This window comes from Eucalyptus grandis, chromosome 9, assembly GCF_016545825.1.
Source record: "Eucalyptus grandis isolate ANBG69807.140 chromosome 9, ASM1654582v1, whole genome shotgun sequence".
Lineage (NCBI taxonomy): Eukaryota > Viridiplantae > Streptophyta > Magnoliopsida > Myrtales > Myrtaceae > Eucalyptus > Eucalyptus grandis.
The window spans coordinates 39,770,355-39,794,055 of NC_052620.1; the positions used below are offsets into that span (position 1 = coordinate 39,770,355).

The window sequence follows — 23,701 nt, forward strand, 5'->3', positions numbered from 1 at the left end:
CGGTCTCTCTTCTGGGATCTTCCTCCGGAACACCGGGTCCGGGATATGGAAATAGTAGAAACCTTGGTCATCGGCCATCATATCTACTAGCTTTGTCCCCCAAGTATTCTTCAAAGTCTGTTCAGTCATTTGAAAATGAAGCTTTCTTCCAACAAGATAACCTACCAAGAATTCCTTCCATTTGGGATCCGCAGCCTGCAACACTTCTCCCGTTAGATTTACAACCGCTTTCTCCCCCACAACAGCAGTAGGAAGACTATAGGATAGCTCGTAGCCCTTTGCGGCCAATCGCGCCGCATTGGCCCACGATTGGGCTTGGGGGGCCTTGAAGAACTTGCTGGCTTGCTCGGGGCTCTCTTAGTAGGAGCCCGAACTCGACTTCGTCCCCGAGATTGGCCTTCCCGAAGAGGCCGAGAGATCGGCCCATAGCTTGAGTCATCCCCTGTCAAAGAAGACCCTCCTACGGGTTGGGATTGCTGGCCCGACTTGCTAGCTTGCCGGTCCATAGACTTGTGAGGAGGGGAACTTGGCTCCTTCCCCCTTCCACCACCTAGCTGAGGTTCCGCCGAAGAAGAGGCCATTGAGCCCCATAGAATCACCAAGCAGTCAACAACACTCTATATACCAGCCAATGTAAGGAGCTCCATACCAGGCCGAGCTACCAAGAGGAGGGACACTCTGGACCACCACAGCCGCCTCAGACCAGAGTCAAGCAAGGCTCGAGCACAAGCAGCTCCCGTGAGTCTCGAACCAAAATCGAGCGGGTCTCCAGCAAGCGACGTCCGAACCAAAGCAAAGACGCTCGGGACCTCCACAGCCGTTCCGAGCCGGAGCTGAGAGGGCCCAAGCACGAGCAGCTCCTGCAGGTGATAGTTGAACCAGAGCCGAGAGGGCCCAAGCACAAGCAGCTCCCGCAGGTGATAGTTGAACCCGAGCCGAGAAGGAGCTCCAGCAAGTGACAGTCAAATCAAAGCCGATTAGGGTAGCGGAGACTCGTCTTGGGGAAGAAAATGAGAGGATCCCCTCCAAGGGAAGATGCTTTGCAGGAAGTTTGTATTATTACTGTGGCATAAAAAGGATTCTGATCTTGCAGATAAAATGCCATTTGACATGATGACTTGTCTGAATTGGAAAATGGACTGGTATAAATAGGGTAGCAAATCTAGTGGTTGAGCCTCAGGAAGTCCTTGGTAGACTAATGAATCTACCAAATGGAGACAGCCTTGAATGGGCTAACCAGGAAGTGCTTAGTTTGCTAGAGTAGGTAACTTTAACTGTTGATTAGTTGTTCAAACCACTTAGATGTTTTTGTAAGAAAAATGTGTAGATTCTGTTGTACATAAACTAAGCGAATTACCTTGACAGAGATTGTAAATCATTCAGTATGGATTTAGATTAAAATCTTAAGCCAGATCATCTTCTTGCATGATTGCATGAGCTTGCAGCGCAAATTCCAGAAGCCAGTCAAATGTGTTCCTGAAATTAGTGTCGGGAAGAGTTCTCTGATACTTTATCCTTCTCTTTCTGAAATGCATGCACCACTGCTCCTGCGCTTACATACATGCACAATCAAATTTGGAGTTCCATACTATTTCTTAGTTATAGTTGGCATCAGACGTGTGAAGCTGAGAGTAACCCCTTTTGATGAACAAATCACATGAGAAATAGGAGGATAATGTAAATGAATATTGTCTTTTAGTCTGATACATGGATGTGCTCCAAACAATGTGAAAGGAGAATAATAAGCTCCATATTTATTTATTTATTTCTCTGCTTCTACAATTGGGGACCTCTGATTTGCATATCTTCTAGCAAGGAAGGACAGTAGTTTTTGAGTAATTATTTACTAAACACGCCTTTTTGTTGAGTTATTAATCTGATTGTTTAGTTGTTTATTTTGAAGCCAGGACCATTTTATGCTTTGCCCCAGAGTTTACTGCTGTTTAAGAAAATGTTGATGGTCTCTGTTTTTTATAGATATTATCAAATAACTAGGTAAAGTGGTGTCGATTTGTCCTTTTGCTGTCATTTTTGCATGCAGTTCTCACCATTAGCCATCACTTGGATATGCATATGACTCAAACTGAGTAATATCAATTTTATATTGCGGCTTAAAGACGGAACCTTTGGACTCATTATACTTTAATGGCAAGACTGCATCTAGATTAATTGTGCCAATAGAGGTTCCTGTTCGTGGTAGTTTATGAGCTTTCTTTTGAGGGATGCGTCCTTAGGTTGAACCTGTCCCACCAAAATGAGATAAATATAGATTTAGCTGGCCTAACACTTGCTCTTATATGTTTAGTATCATACTATTGTTGGAGTTATAAGAATGTAGGAGATGAAGGGAATGGGTCAATGACGAAACAAGCTTATGTTGGTCTAGGAGATTGACTGGTGCTTCTTTTTTTAGCTAATGGCTGGAACCAATGCCAATCTAATTATGATGACTCTACTTTTAACTGAAAGGTGTTGATGATGATTTAGCTCTTTCATGTTGCAGATGTTTCAGAGATGAAATTCTAAGGGCTGATAGACAACCTGAATTTACACAACTAGATATCGAAATGGCTTCCATGCCTTTGGAAGATATGCTGAAGCTCAATGAGGATTTAATTAGAAAGGTAGCTTCATCCCAGATGGAATGGTTGATACAACTTTTTGGTTGGATCAGTCAGTACCTGGGTTTGCATTAATCATTTGGCATGGTTCCCATAGGGGAAAACGCTTATGGGGAGAAGGAATGTCAAAGGTGAATGTGAGCACACTTTGACAAAAGAAAAAATGGGTAAACTATGAGCACAGACAGTATTTCAGTAGCTTTCTTTGGGCTGAAATTATGAACTTCGGGGCATGCACTTCAAAACATTCAAATAGACTTAAGCATCTAACTATGGTCCCATGTGGGGTTTAGTGTAGTGTGGCAGCAAAGGACCAGCCTCTCATCACCATGGGTCTGTTTGACTCCTCACCACTATGCTTCTTGCAATCTCACCAGTCATTGGGAAGTGGGTGATTCGCCTTTCTGGGAGATTATCCCAATTGCCAATGAGTTACGTAGAAAAAGGATGAAGCATCTGTGACATTGATATAGAAACACTTTCTCCTATGGATGAAATGTTCTTTCTAATAGATATCATATTCTGCTCTTTTGAATCTGAGTACCTGGTAAATCTTTAATTATTTAGGAAGTCTGAGTCAACCTTTATAATAAACCTGTGTTGGGACCGGCAGCAACTGCGCTCAAATTCCATGCTTGTAGGTTTACTATGAATATGTTTAGCTTGCTCAGGATGACAGAGAAAGATATTTCGTCAAACTTTGTTCTCCAAGCATTTTTCTGGATGGATGTGACCTGAAATTTGTTGTGTCCTGCTATATAGATATTTCTATTCTGTATATATATGCTCAGTTAAATTCACCTATGGTTTAACAGCAACATGACTAATAGCATCTTTCCATCGGCATAAGCCAATACATGCTTCTGAGTAATCTGATTTACAGGTTTTCTTGGAGATAAAAGGCATCGAGCTACCTGACCCTTTTCCAAGGCTCACTTATGCCGAAGCAATGAGCAGTTATGGTTCAGATGAACCAGATACTTGCTATGAGCTAGAATTGAAAGATGTAATTCTTGATTTACCTTTCCTTAGAATATAACTGCTGAATTTATGCTGCAAAGCATTGTTAAAGAGGATACTCCTACTTCCACTCATATGATAAGACAGCTCCCGTTCTTAATGATGAAATGATGTTGCAATGTCTGTCTTTATTCTAGGACCAGCTTCATATGACCTTTCTCTGTGCCATGGTCCTATTATTTACGCCCTTTTTTTCTTTTAATATTAACTGATCTGATGGTATTATGCTTGATTTTTTCTGGTTCTTTGGTGAATGATTGGATAATATTTGAATGCAATCCCTGTAATAGAGATAAAGATAAGTTGAAACATGGGGATAAAGGCAAGTAAATATAGTGGAAATCTTTTTCTTATATTTCCTTTGATGTGTTTGAGGACATTTCATTGTTTGCTCCTCACCATCCACTTAAATTGTGGATGTATATGAATGGAACATTTTCATGGTAGATGGCTTTTTTTTTTTTTTAATTTTTCTGAATGCATGTGCAAGCAGAATAAAGCCACATTTCGTGCCATTTTTGTGAGTTTTTGTGTGCCTTGTAAGACATTGGACAAATACTAAATGAGTTGTACATGGATCTTGCTTTTGAGTATTGTGGCCATGATCTTTGTCTTGAGTTGGTGCTGCTTATATTACAAGGTCGTGGTTTTGACCCATCTGTAGACAGCAAATTTATATGTAATCATGAAATTCAATGCTGGACCCATTGATCTTGTTTGACATCTTGGAAGCAGATTAATTGGTAACTCTATCATGGTCTTCTACAGGTGTCTGATATATTTGTGGAGGCATCCTTTAAGGTATTCTCTGACACCTTGAGAAGTGGAGGGATTGTTAAAGCATTACGTGTTCCTTCAGGTGCAAAGGTTTACTAAAACACAGTTCTTAAAAAAAGGTGGACTTAACAGTGAAGCAATTAGATCTGGGGCAAAGGGCCTGCCTTTCCTGAGAGTCTTGGAAAATGGTATAATTAGATTCATGTTGCCTTCAGTCTTTTCATTATAGCTGACCTCATTTAACTATCTACTCGATTGAAATCTTTCAGGGGAAATCGAGGGCATTCCTGCATTGATATGAAGTTTGGGCAGATTTGCTATGAAAAGATGTGCTGCAGCCTCTGGTGACCTTAGTTTGTTTGCAGTTGGAGATCCTGGTACTGTCAATAGAACTCTGGACTGACGCACAAAATTTAGGCTTGGTTGATCATGTAAGGTTTCAAATTGTCTATTTCTGATTTAACCTAATGACATGACTTATCTCTGTAGTCTGCCTGATAAATTTTCTTCCTCAATCTGTAGTCCAGGCATTCAATTCTGCGGTCGACTGACTTTCCAGTGTTTGAGTGGAACGATTCAGAGCAGAGGCTTGAGGTATGGCTGCTGTCTTCATTATTTTACCTACTATTGAAGTCAGATGAGGACAAATTTCTATACGAATGGCTTCTGTAGTCAGTTTCCTGCATGTGGTGTGCATTGTCATTATCTTGTTGCTCTTCAGTTTTTTTTTTCTCTCTCTCTCTCTCTATGCTATCTGCCGTGTAACTCTACAACTATGACATCTGGTAGATTCCACATATGGATGAATTTTGTTAATGTTCACAGCTGAGGTAATTGCTATTGGGTTACACACTTCAGCTTTAGGGATAATCTGAGAGGGGAGAGAATTTCTTGGAAGTTTGAAATTTCTCCACATAAGTTCAAAGTCTTAACCATTTCCTCCCTCATCTCTCATTTTCCTCACCTTCTCTTCTTCCCAAACAAAGCATTAAGGAATGGGCTCTGTAAAACCAGTTATCTTCTGTGTCCTTGAGATGTGGTCGTTAGAAAATGGAGTGAGATATTACAAGATGTTGATAAATTTTACTTGTACGCATATGCGAGGATTTTTTTATTGGTGAAGGATGTAAGGGGTTGATTGCAGTATGGCAATATTTCAGATATACTTAAGGGAAATGGGTAGTTATAACATGAAGTGGTTTCTTTTACTCTTTTTTTGTTCTTTTTTTTTTTTTTGGGGGGGGCTACATTTTTGTATGTGCATTGGCATAATCTAGTTTTGGATGGCAAGCAGCAAATACATCTATCTTGAGATTATACATACAAATTCTTTTTGTCCAAAATCTAAGACATAGTTACATTATGTTTTCAGACATGAGTGCTTGAGCATGAACATGATCAAAATTTGGTTTACCAATGTCATATTATTTTATAGGTAAATTTATCCCTGCTTTGACCATGGTAGGATGCACTTACTAGTTAAGCAGCCTTTTCTTTTTACAAGTGGACGTCAAAGGTGAAAAAATAACAATATTCTCATTAATACGGATCTGAGTTACCTCACATTGGTGTATTTCTCATGACTCATTAGTGAACCAGTTTCGAAGAAACTGGTAACTCTTAGCTGTTGGTTTATGTTATATCTTGTCTTCATTGTCTTGTTCTTTTGCAGGCCTTGCATCATTCTTTTACCGCCCCAAACCCTAAAGACATACAATCTTTCTTCTGTTTGTGCCTTGGCTTATGACGTGGTGTACAATGGAGTAGAGGCACGTCTTTCGTTTTCAGCAGCTTTTGTTGGTAAATTTTGCTTAAATTTTACAATGGAGTAGAGTCTAAATTTGTCTTGGCCATCCATCTGTTCCTTTAGATTGGTGGTGGGAGCTTGAGAATTTACAAGCGCGAAGTTCAACAAAAGGTTCTGGAAATTTTTGGAATCTGTTGGTGTTTTTGCGGAAGCGTGTGTGTTTATGCAAGTGTGTACGTGAATAAAAGGACTACAATGGCAAGGGTGCATGGGTTAAAAAAAAACAGAACTTCTATTATGAAAGTATGTATTACAACGAGAAGGGAGTGTTTTATGGTTTTTCGGCTACCTAAAATAGACACCACACCCCTATTTATAGGCGTGAGCACCGCCTTTCCTTCACCGACATTGAGTACAAGAAATAATATAAAATTGCAGCTCGCTTCTTTGCCTCTGCTTGTTGCGGCTTCTCCCGATTCTTGTAGTTGCTTCTCCATTATTCTCCATTTTTCTATTCTTTACAACTCCCAGCCACTTTTGTTGACTTTTCAACCAACTTCCAGCTGGCTTTCTTCCTTCATACGTATACTTGCTGCCCACATAGTACCAGAAAATTCTCCAACATATGAGAGTCTTCTTTAACTTGTACAAATTGTTGCTGCCGACTTTGCTCCTTCTCCATTAGGCATGAGTAGTCTAGTGAGTTCTAGAGTTTTCACAAAATGGATCATATTTTAACACTCCTCCTTGATCCATTTTTGTGATACTCCAAGCATGCCTCTCAATGTCTCAAATTTTGTTGATGGTAATGCTTTGGTGAATATGTCTGCAATTTGATCTTCAGTTTTACAATATTTCAACTTAATCTCTCATTTGCTTTGCACTTCACGGATGAAGTGATATTTTATATCAATATGTTTCATTCTTCCATGAAAGACTGGATTTTTTGATATTGCTATTGCGGACTTGTTGTCACAAAATATTGGCATTGATTCCGTTTGTGGTTCTCCAATGTCTTCTAGAATTCTTCGTAACCATATTGCTTGACTAGCGGTCGTAGCAGCTGCGATGTATTCAGCTTCTGTAGTAGACTGTGCCATTGAGTCTTGTTTTTTGGATGCCCATGAGAATATTCCAGAACCTAATGTGAATGCATAGCCAATTGTACTTTTCCTATCAGCTGAACCAGCCCAGTCGCTATCAGTGTAGCCAATGAGCTTGGCATTTGTACTTGGCTGATACCAAATGCCGTAATCTATAGTTCCTCATAAATATTTAAGAATTCTCTTGGCAGCTTCGAAGTGAATTTGACTCGGACTTTGCATGAATCGTGATAGTAGACTTGTCGCATACATAATATCTGGTCGTGTAGTAGTGAGATATAGCAGACTGCCAATCAAACTTCTATAGAGAGAGGCATCGGCTTTTTCTGCTCCATCTTCCTTCAATAGTTTTTCATTTGTCATGAGCGGGGTTGAAACTTCTTTGCAATAGTTCATCTTGAATTTCTTTATGAGGTTTTCGGTATATTTCTTTTGCGAGATGAAAATTCCTTCATCTTGATTGACTTCAATACCGAGGAAATAGTTCATCAAGCTCAAGTCTGTCATTTCAAATGTCTTCATCATTTCTTCTTTAAATTCTCGGATCATTGTCTCATTGTTTCCTGTATATATGAGATCATCTACATATAGAGAGACAATGAGAGTGCCGGACTTACCTTGGGTCTTGATGTAGAGTGTGATATAGCTAGTATAAGTACCTAGATGGGGGGTGAATAGGTATAACGAGTAATTTCTAATGATAATCACATAATACTAGACAGTTGATAGAAATGAGACAACTTTTCCTCGTCAATAAACAAACAGCGATCAAAGTAAGACTGAGAGTAGGGAAGAGAAAATTAAACACGAGGTTTATAGTGGTTCGGCTTATTTCAAGCCTACGTCCACTCTTCGCACCGACCCCCCACCGGGCTGGATTCTACTATGAACAAAGAGATATTACAAAGACTGTTCTTCTTTGATTTCTTGGTGTAGAAGATCTACCACACTCTCTCAAGGTATCACTAAGTATAAACTCTCTTTGTATGTACAAGTTTCACTCAATATGAATTGACTAATAATCAAGGAGCTTCGACTGAATTTTTCTATCGAGCACCTACTTGAATAACTCGGAACGTCTTCTTTTTATACTCCTTTATGCCATCATACCCGTTGGCACTTACCAAAGGAATTCTTCCAATCTTCCCGTTGGACATAATCAATTAAGAAGGTCATTCGAGCTATTAAAAGAACATGTCGATAGCCCATCAATCCTGTTCGCCCATACAATCAAGATCTTGGTTTCCAAGAATAGAACATTCCAAGAATATTTCGTCAATCATCGGATCTTCAAACGATCTTGATTTCGAATAATTAATCCATTGTATCAAATCCAGCCAAGAAATCTTCTCCAGTCGATAAGACCAAATCCTTAACCAAACACTTTAGCTCGGATCGTCTTTGTCGCTAGATTAGAAACCGCCAATGAGAATAGTCTTGAGTCTTGAGTCTTGTGTGCCGAGTCCGGTGATCCGAATGTCTTCGCACTCAAAGTACAAGGGTCTTCACAAACTTCCGTGACTAGACTCGATAGAAACGTTTTGTCAACTTCAAAACACTCTAGAGAGATTTCTCCAACAATCTCCCCCTTTTGATGGTGACAAAACGTTCGTAGATTTGAACAACTTTGACTCGCAAAACATTACTCAAGCAATATGGATATCTCATAAAGATTAATAACTCAACTAGACTCGCATCCATAGAAAATAGGTTAGTCTTTCATGAGTAAAGCCATTCAATAACACTTGATATAAATGCAAATACCAATGCAAAGTCAATTTCAAATCCACACACTCAAGTCACCAAATTCGCCAAGTCCACCACACCCAAGTCATACTCAAAAATAAATATCCAAACAAAAATAATAAAAAAGCAGATTCAAAGTCAAAGTTTAGTTCAGGCCAAAGCTGGCAATTCTCCCCTTTTTGTCATCATTAAAAAGATGAGAAAGAGTCAAGTCCGCTTGGGAACGTGCACAATCTGGAAATCTCCCATCGACTGTATGACGCCTTCCAACTTCTTCAAGTCTTCCCTTAGACGAGCCACCTCTACTCCTTTAGCATTTGCTTGAATTTGATGAGCGAGGTCTTGCATTTGATCCGATAGGGTAATCGAAGACACTTGTCCAGCATTCTTCATGACTTGAATTTCACATTCCAAAGCATATATTTGACCCGCATTTCCGTAAGAAGATCAAGGATACGACGAAAATCTGCGGTATTGTCCGTCTCGCGTGCTGGCATTTGCTCTATCAGATGGAGTAAAGGCAGATGATGGAACTTTGGTGTAATTGCGCAAATTTGGCGTTGAGGTGTCATGTCCTTCCTCAGGCATTTGAGAAGCCTGAATATCTTCTGGATTTGCTTGCGAGCGACTCACACCTTCACTGTGATCAGGATATGGTGTAGTCCTTCCTTGCTTGTCATCTCCCCCTGTTTCTAAGGCCTCATTTGGGGAATAGTGATGGTCATGCTCATTAGAATCTTGATTGCCTTTCTCTCCAGCTTTCATCTCGCGACTTTTCTTTGACTCGCTTCTTGTTCTTCTTCAACTTCTTTCTCCTCTGCTTCTCTTTGTTCTTGTTCCTCTGCTTCTTTTCCTTTCTCCTATCGTTCCATTGATTCGGATACAGAACGACTGAGTCTTTTCAATGCCAAGGCAGAGATAGTGAGTTCATCCTCTTCATCTTCATCCCCTAAGATTAGAGCTCTTTTCTTTTGGATGGAGCACCCATGGGCTCCTTCCCTTTCCTTTTCGACGCAGAAGAGACTGGATGAGATTTAACTGGAGTTTTCACTTTGAACTTCTTCATTACCTTATCAAGCTATTTCAGACGCATTTTTGTCAGCATTTTCAAACCCACCACCATTTTGTCGCATGGTCGAACACAAAGAGTCTGTGGAGGTTCAATGTTCAAGTGTCTGAAGATCTTAGTCACAAGACCTGAGTAAGGCAACTGGCCCTTATCCTTCACCATTGCTCTGTACATGTGGAAGAGAATGGTGTGAGGAAGAGAGAACTTCTTCCCCGAATTGATCACGTACATCAATTTCGCTTCGTAATTAGACACGTCTGTCTTGGATGTTGATTTTGGCCCGAGACGCTTGATCACGATTTTGTGCGGTAAGATGTTGATGGCATGCATTCTTGTGTAGGTAACTCTTCTTTCGTACTCTATCTTTGACAAGTTCCAGTGTGGTACGAGCGATTGAAACCTTGATCGGTTGATATCGACCTCTTTCAACTCCAATTATGTTTGCCAACATGTCCACATCTATCTCATAGTCTCGGTCTCGAACACTGAAGGATATTCTATTCGCATCTAAAAAGCTGAGATTTGAATAGAAATATGCTGTCAATTGTGCATAGCCGTCTGTGGTGTCAGAGCAAAATTGCTCTAGTTGAAGCAGATTGAACTTCTCCTTCAAGTTCACATTGATTGCATCCAAAAAATCAAAATCAACGCACCTGGGGTTTATCACCCCACGTTTCAACAATTTGAAGAACAGATCTTCTTGTTCCTTCGATTTGAACAACTCTGTTCTTTTTCCCTTTACCTTCGCAGCAACACCCATCCTGAGTTGGAATTCACTAAACAGTTTATTATCGTCATTCCAAATCAGTGGATTAAATCCCCTACACGAGGGTCACTTGGAATGTTCGCAAGTGCTTCCTCACCTTTCCTTTGGGAGCAATTCCCAAATCCTCCATCCGTCGCAAAAAGACATACTCATTTCCATACCCTTTGTCTTTAAGGAAATCATCTACATAGTTCAACGGTGTTCCTATGCTTTTCAAGGCACGATAGAGCTTATAAATAAAATAGGGTTTTTGGACTCTTATAGGGTCTGCTTCCTCGATTATTTCTTCCTGTGGTAGATGATCCACACTCTGTGGGGTAGATAATGGAGATTGACGTGGCTGAGAGTGAATCGGGCTCTGTTGCTGTCTCGGTAACTCTTCTTCCTCGGTGAGATCGAAATGGGTAGGACCCTCCCTCATTCTTTGTGGTCCCCTGCTTGCGATTCTTGAAGACCTTCTAGAAGAAGACATCGTTTCTTGTCATTGAAAGATTCCTTGACTCGCTTTCCCAAGAAAAGATGACAACTTTCTCGAAGATGAACACGAAATCGAGACAGGATTGGGAGGAGAATGCTTTTTAGGGTTTTGGAGTTAAGCGAAGAAGACAACTTACTGTATATAACCCAGTTTAAAAAAAAATCGTCACAAAGGAAAGTGAACAAATGTTCCTTTTTAAAATGATAACTGCCTTTTTAAATAGAGGTTATCTTTTTGAAAAGACAAGATTCCGTTTTTCTCGGAAATTAAAGATAAATCAAATATAACTGAACGAATGATTGTACCTTTTCGAGATTGAATATTAAACAACTTACGTCTATGGCGGTGAATGATTAAGTCTCGAGAGTCTCGAGTCTCTAGACTTTGATTTCCTCAAGCTTTAAAATGTTGAGTCTGGAACAGATGATATCGAATTGATTCTTCTCTAAAGGTTTTGTGAATATATCCGCTAGTTGGCTCTTTGACTCAACAAATTGAATAGAGATTTCTCCATTTTGAACATGATCTCTAATGAAGTGATGGCGAATCTCTATATGCTTTGCTCTCGAGTGAAGGATTGGATTTTTAGTAAGATTGATTGCGCCGGTGTCTGTCACATCTAATCTCGGTGCATGAGTCTTCAATTCCAAAGTCTTGTAGCTGTTGTTTTATCCATGAATTTGCGAACAACAACTTCCAAGAGCTACATACTCGCTTCGTTGTAGAGAGAGCCACCGTGTTTTGTTTCCTTGAAAACCAAGACACTGTCCCTGTTCCCAAGCAATTGGCAAGTTCCCGAGGTGCTCTTTCTATCAATTCCCGCAACCGGCTAGATCGGCTCGAATATCCAAGAAGATTAAAATCTCCCTTCTTAGGATACCAAAGACCAATGCTTGAAGATGAAGCAATGTATTTAATAATCCGTTTCGCAAGACCGAGATGAGATTCTCTTGGGTCTCGATTGAAACCTAGCACAGATGCACACACTCAACAAAATGTCGTCTAAAGGCAAGAAGATAAAGAAGTGAACCGATGATACTCCCCATACAGCTTTTGATCAACTTTCTTCCATTCTTCATCTTTGTCTATCTTCAAAGAACTTGACATTGGTATGTCGGTCTTTTTGCACTTTTCCAGTCCAAACCTTTTGACAAGATCATTAGCATATTTTTCTTGATGAATAAAAGTTCATTCCTTCAATTGTTTTACTTGAAGTCCAAGAAAGAAGGTTAACTCTCCCATCATACTCATTTCAAACTCATCCAGCATAGACTTAGAGAATTTCTTACACAGACTTTCATTAGAGGATCCAAAAATAATATCATCCACATATATTTGAACAAGTAGAAAGCTTTTTGTTTTCATTTTTGATAAATAGAGTAGTATCTACTTTACCTTTGACAAAACCATTATGTATTAAAAACTTACTTAGTCCGGTCGTACCAAGCTCGAGGTGCTTGCTTTAAACCATACAAGACCTTTTTCAGTCCAAGACCGAGTCCGGTTTCTTTGGGTCTTCAAACCATGGTGGTTGTTCCACATAAACTTCCTCATGGATAAATCCATTCAGGAATGCACTTTTGACGTCCATTTGGAATAACCTGAAATTTTTATAACAAGCAAAAGCAAGCAATAATCGAATAGCTTCTAACCTTGCTACTGGAGCGTAGGTCTCATCATAGTCTATCCCCTCTTCTTGTGTATATCCCTTGGCCACGAGTCTTGCTTTGTTTCTTACGACTTTTCCTTTCTCGTTCATCTTGTTCCTAAAAACCCATTTAGCTCCAATAACATATTTACCTTTTGGTTTAGGAGTCAATTCCCGTACATCATTGATACTTGAATTGCCCGAGCTCTTCTTGCATAGCTTCAATCTAGCTTTCATCGATAAAGTTTCTTCTATGCTTTTGGGTTCTATTTCGAAACAAGTGCCACAGCACTAGACTCTTCACGCCTTTTGGATCTGGTGCGAATTCCTTCATTAATTTCGCCAATAATGAGATCTTTGGGATGACTGGACTTTTGCTTCCAGTTATTGGTTGATTTGTCTGATTGATGATCTATTTCTTTACTTGAATCTTCACGAACAACTTGATACTGGTCTTCCAGAGTCTAAGATGCTTCTTGAGATGTAAGCTTTGAAGAGTCTGGAGTAGGTTCAGATTCTTCATGTTGAGTCTGTCTGGATTCATTTTGCATTGAATCTTGAAATTTGACATTCATTGATTCCTCCACTGATTGACTCTTCTTGTTATAGACTCTGTAGGCTTTGCTTGATGTAAAATATCCAAGGAAGATGCCTTCATCTGATCTTTCTTCAAACTTACCAACTCAATCTTTTGCATTTTTCAATATAAAGCATTTGCAACCGAATACATGAAAGTACGAAACAATAGGCTTCTTACCTTTGAATAACTCATAAGGAGTTTTCTCTAGAATAGGTCTTAAAAAGACTCTATTTATGATATAGCACGCTGTTGAAACAGCTTCAGCCCAAAATTGTGAAGAAATCTTATTTTCAATTAAAAGAGTTCTAGCCATTTCTTGAAGAGATCTATTCTTTCTTTCCACAACTCCATTTTGCTTAGGAGTGTATGGAGAGGAGAACACATGCTTGAAGCCGATTCATCACAAAATTTTGTGAAATTTTGATTTTCAAATTCACCTCCATGGTCTGTTCTTATATTTGAAATAACATATCCTTTTTTCATTTTGAACCTTTTTAGCAAATTTTTCAAAATACGAGAAAGTTTCAGACTTACTTGCAAGGAAATATACCCAAGTAAATCGGGAGTAATCGTCCAAGATTACTAGGCAATATTTCTTTCCTCCAATACTGAGTTCGGTTGGTCCGAAGAGATCCATATGCAGCATTTACAGTACATGATTAGTAGAGACATGATTTACGGCTTAAATGAATTTCTTACCTTTCCCAATATACATGGAGTGCATAGATCGACTTTTGGTATGATAAATTGGGTAGACCACGAACAAGCTGCTTTGATGAGATTTTGGCTAACTGCTTCATATTGATGTGACCAAGCTTTACGTGCCACAAGCTTGCTTCGTTTTGAATTGAAATTAAGCATTGCGATTCATCCGGTTTCACATCCGGAAGATAGATATTTCCATGCCTTCGTCCCATAAAAACTGAGTAGAGTCTTTACTTGATTCCGAACATTCCTTCTTGAAAGAAGATCTTAAAACCAAGATCACATAGTTGGCTTATGCTGAGAAGATTATAATTGAGTCCTTCTACTAGGGAAACATTACTTATTGTGAGATTTCCAATTTTCACAATTCCAAATCCCACAATTCTTCCTTTGTTGTTTCCTCCAAATGAGACTTTTCCACCATTTACTTGAACAAGCTTTATAAAGCAATTTGAGTCTCCTGTCATATGTCTTGAGCATCCACTGTCCAGATACCACTTTACATTTTCTTTGATGGAGACCTACATTTAAGATAGAGTCTCAAGCTTTCTTTGGTACCCATATTTTCTTGGGTCCATTGGTGTTAGTAAGATAAACAGTATTAGCCAATGTTTTCTTAACAGGTTTCCAAATCATAGGACACTCTTTTTCAAAGTGATCCGGGCTATTGCACTTTGAACACCCGAGAGCATTTCGATCTACTGAGACTTTACAAAAACCTTCTTGAAATGATTTTTGTAGGCCTCTTGAGGGTCTTTGCTTAATTCTTTCTTTTACTTTAGGAAAATCAATCAAGGGAATAGTTTTCGCAGTCATACCTAAACCGACTTATTGAAATAAGGTCTTTGAGCCGAAAGAATTTTTTCAAGTTTCTGGACCCTATTGAATATTTCTTTGAAATATTTGATGAGTCAATTTTCAAAAGAGCATTTTCTTTCAGAAGATTTTCTTCACTTTCTTTAAGAGTAGAAACATTCATGTCTAAACATTTAACTCTTTCTTTCAACACGTTTTCCTGTTGTTTTAGAACAGAGTTTTCCTTTTTAAGTTCAGAAATCCTTTTAAGAGAAGTCTTAAGACTAAAACACAGCTCATCATTATACTTAGAAACCTTGACAGGAATTTTAAAATTACTTACCTCAAATTCACCGTCCGAGTCGATTCGAGTTTGAGTCTCGAGTCCGATTGCGCCATCGACACAAATTGGCATATTCATCATCACTTTCTTCACACTCAGTATCACTCTGGTTTCGGCTTTGAGAGCCTTTTGAGACTTTTCAGCTTTTCCTTTCTTCTTCTTTAGAAGAGGACAGTTGGGTCGATGTGTCCCTTTTTCTTACATTCAAGGCAAACTATATCTTTGTTTGATTCATCATCATCAACGAGACTTGGTCTTTGTCTTTGAAAGCTTTGTTTCTTTGAGTTGAATCTTCTTCCTTTTCTATTCGCTTTCGAATTTTCTTATCATGAGAGCAAGCTCCTCATCGTCCATATCATCTTCAAAATCGGTAACATCAGAATCATCATTTGATTTTAATGCAATGGATTTCTTACCTTTTGGATCTTCGTCTTCGTTAATTCGTTCTACTTCATAAGACTGAAGAGTTCCAACCAGCTCGTCGACAGATAATGGCATGATTCTTTGCGTCTCTCTTATTGAAGTCTTTATGTGATTCCAATCCTTGGAGAGTCCACGCAAGAGCTTGTTTACCTTCATGGGATCGAAATTGGTTGTCCTTGATTTTCAAGACCATTTACAATTTCGTAAAACGGCTAAACATGTCGGCTATAGATTCTCCGGATCTCATTTTGAAAGCTTCATATTGACTGAGAAGGATGTTGATTCTGGTCTCTTTTACTCGATCAGTTTCTTCATAGGTGATATGTAACCTATCCCAGACTTCTTTTGCTGTAACACAATAAGATATTCTGTTATATTCAGTAGGTGACAAGGCACAATATAAGGAATATATGGCTTTTGCATCAAGAGTTTGTCTCTTGATTATCTCTTCCTGAGACATTCCGCTGGTCTCAATAGTTTCTTTCCCTCTTTCTGAGACGGATGCAACTTTAGGAGTGATTCCTTTTTCTACAACGTCCCATTCTAGAGGATCCTTTGATCGAAGAAATGCTTTCATTTTGTTTTTCCAGATGTTGTAGTCCTTTCCATCAAAGTAAGGAGGTTTGGTATTGCTTTGATCTTCCACCAGCCTTGGAGCTAGCATACTAGCCATGGATCTTTTACTCTAAAGTAAAACACTTCAAGTAAAGTGAGTACACGAGCTCTGATACCAATTGATATAGCTAGTATAAGTACCTAGAGGGGGGTGAATAGGTATAACGAGTAATTTCTAATGATAATCGCACAATACTAGACAGTTGATAGAAATGAGACAACTTTTCCTCGTCAGTAAACAAACAACGATCAAAGTAAGACTGAGAGTAGGGAAGAGAAAATTAAACACGAGGTTTATAGTGGTTCGGCTTATTTCAAGCCTACGTCCACTCTTTTGCACTGACAGCCCACTGACTGGATTCCACTATGAACAAAGAGATATTACAGCACTGTTCTTCCTTGATTTCTTGGTGTAGAAGATCTATCACACTCTCTCAAGGTATCATTAAGTATAAACTCTCTTTGTGTGTACAGTTTCGCTCAATATGAATTGACTAATAATCAAGGAGCTTCAGACTCTGGAATTTTTCTATCGAGCACCTACTTGAATAACTGGAACGTCTTCTTTTTATATTCCTTTATGCCATCATACCCGTTGGCACTTACCAAAGGAATTCTTCCAATCTTCCCGTTGGACAGAATCAATTAAGAAGGTCATTCGAGCTATTAAAGGAACATGTCGATAGCCCATCAATCCCGTTCGCCCATACAATTAGGATCTTGGTTTCCAAGAATAGAACATTCCAAGAATATTTTGTCAATCATCGGATCTTCAAACGATCTTGATTTCGAATAATTAATCCGTTGTATCAAATCCAGCCAAGAGATCTTCTCCAGTCGATAAGACCAAATCCTTAACCAAACACTTTAGCTCTGGATCGTCTTTGTCGCTAGATTAGAAACTGTCAATGAGAATAGTCTTGAGTCTTGAGTCTTGTGTGCTGAGTCTGGTGATCTGAATGTCTTCAGACTCAAAGTACAAGGGTCTGCACAGCTTCCAGACTAGACTGATAGAAACGTTTTGTCAGCTTCAAAACACTCTAGAGAGATTTCTCCAACAGAGTGTCGGCTCACTCATACTCCTCCTGAATCCTTGCTTGATGAAGTATTCATCGATTTCACTATACCATGCACGTGGTGCTTGTTTTAACCCGTATAGGGCCTTCTTAAGCTTTAAGACTTTTTCTTCTTGGCATTTGAGGATAAAGCCTTGTGGTTGTTCTATGTATATTTCTTCTTGAAGATATCCATTTAGGAATGCTGATTTTACATCTAGTTAATAGATCTTCCATTCTTTTTGTGCTGCTAGGGCTATGAGTGCTCGAATAGTATCAAGGCCGGCGACAGGAGCAAAAGTTTCAGTATAGTCAATACCTGGTTGTTGCAAGTATCCTTTCGCCACAAGCCTTGCTTTATGCTTCTGGATTGATCCATCCGCATTGAGCTTGGTCTTGTAGACCCACTTAACGCCAATGATCTCTTTGTCTTCGGGTCGATCAACAAGCTCCCAAGTTTCATTTTTCTCAATCATCTTGATCTCTTCCTCCATAGCTTTTATCCAGACTTCTTCTTTGGATGCTTGTTCGTAATTTTCTGGTTCTAAAATAGCAAAGTTGCATGTGTCATAAATTCTTCTAAGGGCTTTTACCCTTAGTATTGGAGACTCTGGAGTAGATTCTTCTTGCGTTACTCTTGGAGAGCTTGGTGGAGTTATGTCATGAGTGGTGGAATCCGGTACTTCTCCTTCTTCTTGTGATGTTGACTCCTCTTGAGCAGGTGGTATATCTGGCAAGGTGATGTACTTCTTGTCAATCTTCTCGCTCTCCCAATTCCAGGTAGCATTCTCGTCGAACTCGACGTCTTGACTAATCATAAGTTTCTTAGTTCTTAGGTTGTAAATCCGATAGCCTTTTGATTGGTCACTGTAGCCTAGGAATATTCCTTTTTCTGTATTTTCATCTAGCTTACTCCTTTTCTGAGCAGGGATGTGGACGTAGCAAATGCATCCAAACACTTTGAGATGCTTTGCTGAAGGCTTCCGTCCACTCCATGCTTCGACTGGAGTTTTATTTTGAACTGCTTTAGTTGGACACCTGTTTAATAGGTATACAGCAGTATAAATTGCTTCTGCCCAGAAAGTGTTAGGAAGGCCTTTCTCCTTTAGCATGGATCTTGCCATCTCCATGACGGTTCTATTTTTTCTTTCAGCTACTCCATTTTGTTCTGGGGCGTAGCCAATAGTTAGTTGATGATGGACTCCTTCATCTTCAAAAAATTTATTAAACTCCTTTGAATTGTATTCTGTGCCTCTGTCACTCCTTAGGACTTTGATTCTTCGGCCACTTTGATTCTCGACGTGGTTCTTGAATTTCCTAAAGATAGAGAAAACCTCAGATCTTTCTCGAAGAAAGTATACCCACGTCATTCTTGTGTAATCGTCAATGAATAGGATGAAATATTTATTTTGACTAGGTGTAGGTGTCCTCATCGGACCGCACACGTCCGTGTGGACAAGTTCCAAAGGCTCCTTAGCTTTCCATGAAACTCCAGATGGGAAGGACTATCTCTGTTGTTTTCCAAGCAGACAGCCTTCACAAACATCTGAAATTTCTGTGATGGCTGGAAAATCTCTCATCATATTTTTCTGATGGAGAATTTTTAGCCCAGCAAAATTGAAGTGGCCAAATCTTCGATGCCATAGCCATGAATCATCAAGTTGAGCTTTCATGGCTATATCTTTGACCAATTTCCACTGAATAGGAAAATTGTTATTTTTCATCTTAACAGAGGCAATGATATTTTTATATTTATCATAGATAATGCATGCATCTCTATTAAAATATAGAGAATACCCACTTTGTATCATTTGGCCCACACTTAAGAGATTTTGTGCAAGACGAGGGACTAGATATACATTACGTATATATTTTGGGCCTTTATTTGTTTCCACGGCGATGGTGCCTTTTCCTTTGACATCTACTAATGCACCATTGCCCAACTTTACTTGTGATTTCACCGACTTATCAATATTAGTGAATATAGTTTCGTCCCCTGTCATGTGATTGCTAAACCCACTATCGATGTACCATGTTTCGCTTTTATTGTCATTTGCCGCTTGGCCTGCGTAGAATGTATTCTCTTCACTTTCTTTTTTTTTCTACATAGTTTGCTCGATTATTTGTTTTTCGGCGACAATCTTTTTCTACGTGGCCATATCTTTTACAAAACCGGCATTGTTTTTTATTTTTAAACCAACAATCCTTCTCCAAATGATTTGTTTTCTTGCAAATACCACAAGGTAGATAATTTTCCTTTTTTTTTTTTAATTTCTCCTCCTCTTTTGTTTTTCCATGAGTTCCTTCCACCATTTTTAGTTTGATGAGACCGTATATTTACTTTAGACTGAAAGGCACTTTCGACCAAATCTTCATCTTGTGCCATTAGTCTTTTCTCATATGCTTCTAGAGAGCCAATTAATTCACTTATTAATAGGGTCGTCAAGTCTTTAGTTCCTTCTATAGTTGTAACTATGGAGTTGTATTTTTTGGTAAGTGACACCAATATTTTCTCAACAACTCTTTGATCAGTTATCCCATCTCCATAGGCTCTCATTTGATTAACGAGTTCCTTTAATTTTCCACAATATTCTCGTACGGTCTCATAATTTTTCATTTTAGAATTTTCAAAATCTCTTCTCAGTGTTTGAAGGCGAATAATGCGTACCTTTTCCGATCCTTGAAATTCTTCTCGTAGTATATCCCAAGCCTCTTTTGCAGTCCTTGCTCCAATAATTCTTGGAAATACGGTTTCCGAGAGTGCTTGTTGGATAAAATATAGCGCCCTTGCATCCTTTTGTAGTTGATTCTTCGAAACACTTGCACCTTCTGGCGGAGCCTCGCAACCTTTTTCCACGATGTCCCATAAGTCTTGGGCCATCAAGAATGTAGTCATTTTTATGCTCCAAAAGTCATAGTTGTTCCCATCAAAAATGGGAATGGGAAATGAGGACGAGATAGAGTTGGCCATGGTTTAGTTAGTGGGTATTTGGAAAGGGTAGTTTTAGGAGTGGGTAGGTAGGACAAACGCCCGACACCAACCAAAGACGTGGCTTTGATACCACTGTTGGTGTTTTTGCGGAAGCGTGTGTGTGTTTATGCAAGTGTGTATGTGAATAAAAGGACTACAATGGCAAGGGTGTATGGGTTAAAAAAAAACATAACTTTTATTATTATGAAAGTATGTATTACAAAGAGAAGGGAGTGTTTTATGGTTTTTCGGCTACCTAAAACAGACACCACACCCCTATTTATAGGCGTGAGCACCGCCTTTCCTTCACCGACATTGAGTACAAGAAATAATATAAAATTGCAGCTTGCTTCTTTGCCTCTGCTTGTTGCGGCTTCTCCCGATTCTTGTAGTTGCTTCTCCATCATTCTCCATTTTTCTATTCTTTACAACTCCCAGCCACTTTTGTTGACTTTTCAACCAACTTCCAGCTGGCTTTCTTCCTTCATACGTATACTTGCTGCCCACATAGTACCAGAAAATTCTCCAACATATGAGAGTCTTTTTTAACTTGTACAAATTGTTGCTGCCGACTTTGCTCCTTCTCCATTAGGCATGAGTAGTCTAGTGAGTTCTAGAGTTTTCACAAAATGGATCATATTTTAACAGAATCTCTCCAGAAGAGGTAAGGACAAATATCTTCATGTCTAACTACTGTTACAAATATGGTTGCGAAAATTTCCTAAGCTTCATCTCACAATATATCAGCTGATAAGTTCAACCCTGGCCTTATTGTTTTCAGTCGACAATGAAAACGAACCTCCATAATGTCTATAGTCGTCAGAATTTCTGCAAATTTCAGGCTTATGTGTGATTATAGCTGCATACCGGTAGATATGAAGATCACCTGATTATTGATGTGCCATATAAAATGTGAGATGTTGCTTCAATCCATATGTTCCACTAATGATGCCTGATTACTGATTACTGATTTTTGCCCCCAGCTTAAAGGATGTATTCATTGCTAACTCTATCATGGTCTTCTATAGTGGGTCAAATGCAGGTGCTGCTCAAATGATGTCAGTTGTCCTTTAGGCTCATTGTGTTTTTTTCCCCTGATCAACAGGCTGAAGCAAAGTTTGGGTACCTTCTGGAGACTTTGGATTCGGGTGCTCCTCCCCATGGTAAGGAATTTCTTTGCCTCATGAGATTTCCTTTGTGTATGCATCTCTGCACATAATCTTCTGATTCAATATGCAGTTGTAAGCTCCTAGAGTATTGGAAATGTTCATGCCACGACCGACCATGCTGTAATTACTGTTGCAATACACATAAAAATAATTTTTTGGGTGGAATAGGGGTAAAACTTGGATTCTGTACCAAGAATTACTGGTTGCCCTCATGCAGATTTCTTGTTTCCATGCTGATTGCATTGCATGTGTCTTAAATTGTACGCATACTGTATGTAATTGTTTTTTGATCCTCAATGTTTTTGGTGCAGGTCGAATCGCATATGGCCTCGATAGACTGGTGATGTTATTGGCTGGCCCTAATTCGATAAGGGATGTCATAGCTTTTCCAACATCGACTACTGCTCAGTGTGCCCTGACTTGTGCACCCTCAGCGGTCGATCCTCACCAGCTGAAAGATCTATCCTGGCGGGCCCAGGAACTTATCACATGAGTGTTGAGCTAGCTCCTCTTTATGGCTATAATTTTTGTAGATGTGATCCCTTTTTATCGTTTAATCTCATTAATGTCTAAAGAAAAATCTAGTGGGATAAGAATAAAAGAATTAATTACATGAGAGGCTGGAATGTACTTCCTCAATAGTTGGTCTCCGTAAATGTATCTATTGGAAATATCATAAGTTTTTGTTGATCGTTAAAGCAGCTTTTCTTTTTGTTCATTCTATAGTCAAAGTCCTTTTGGTCGGTCCAGGGCTTGAAAGAGCTACACCTAATGTCACACCCCAAAACCACAAAGAATGGGAATGACACGGCCGTCCTTCTTTACACAGGACGCAGCCTCAAACACAACCAACAAACTGATATTAACTTATATATATATATATCAGATGAACCAACAAATTGGTTGCAATATCGTAGTTTCTATAATCCACCAAAAGAGAAAAGAGATATACGTTTAAAACTCGACGATCCAACTACTAGTAAGTATTATTTGCACCACTTCCTTAAACCATACCAAAAACAAAATAGAACTCCCCAAAAGTTTCCATCGACTACGCACTCGCTCTATTCGCCCCTAACTGAGGAACCTGAAAAGATTAAAGGAGGAATGGGATGAGCAACCACAGCTCAATGAGTAGTACATATCTTCTAAGCAGATCGAACAACAACTATGCATGTATACAAAGCAATACCAAATTTCATAACACCAATTCAATATATAAAACACATATTGAATCATATAAAAGTTATTTCTTATCATCAAAAATTTATACTAATATGGAAAACTCATTTGAATCGCCATCAAAAGTCAAGTATCAATGATCGAATCCATTGAATAATCTCCATAAAAAAAAAAAAAAAACATATCAATGGTCTATCCATTGATCAATCTTTTGCTCAATAACTAACCATGGTCACGACACAACGCCCTGTGACAAGGCGACCAAGATTCCCCCATTGGCAAGGTCTCCACCTACAAAGCCGGTGGCTAGGCCCAGAAGGATATCCTAAACTTGGTATGCATACCCCAAAAACCCCTCACTGGGTTCACAATCATATTGAGCATAAATAACCATTATCCAATACCAGAAATCCAATCCAAAAATCAATATCTTAAACCAAACAAATAACATTTTGCAACATAGCCCATCATCCATTTCATACTCGTTTCTCAAATCATCATAAATCTTTCCATAAATCAGTCGCAAAGCAATTTCATATATGTTTCTCCACAAACCTCGTATAACGTGCTTTTCAAAGATTCACAATCAACCTAAGGGTAGCAATTGCTCGATCTGGCTTTTATGCAATAAAAATGATCTAATATATATACATATATATATTTCAAGACATGATTTTATAAAACCAAAGAAGATATAATACCACTCACCTTGTCGTCTATGACCAAACAACGAACAATACTCGTATCGTCGCACTCAAAGCCCTATCAAATAACCGAAAAATAATGTTAAAATCTATTCTATCTCGACTACAAAATGACTAAGTTACGCCTTAACTCTAACAAAAGGACTTCTGCGCGCTAACAAATCGCATAACCAAAGCGATTGTT

At 39.0% G+C, this 23,701-nt stretch overlaps 1 pseudogene; it reads left to right on the top strand.

Annotated features, from left to right (window-relative positions):
* The first annotated feature begins 1,433 nt into the window (after nucleotides 1–1,433).
* Nucleotides 1,434–22,349, top strand: LOC104420807 (annotated as a pseudogene).
* Nucleotides 22,350–23,701: the final 1,352 nt, after the last annotated feature.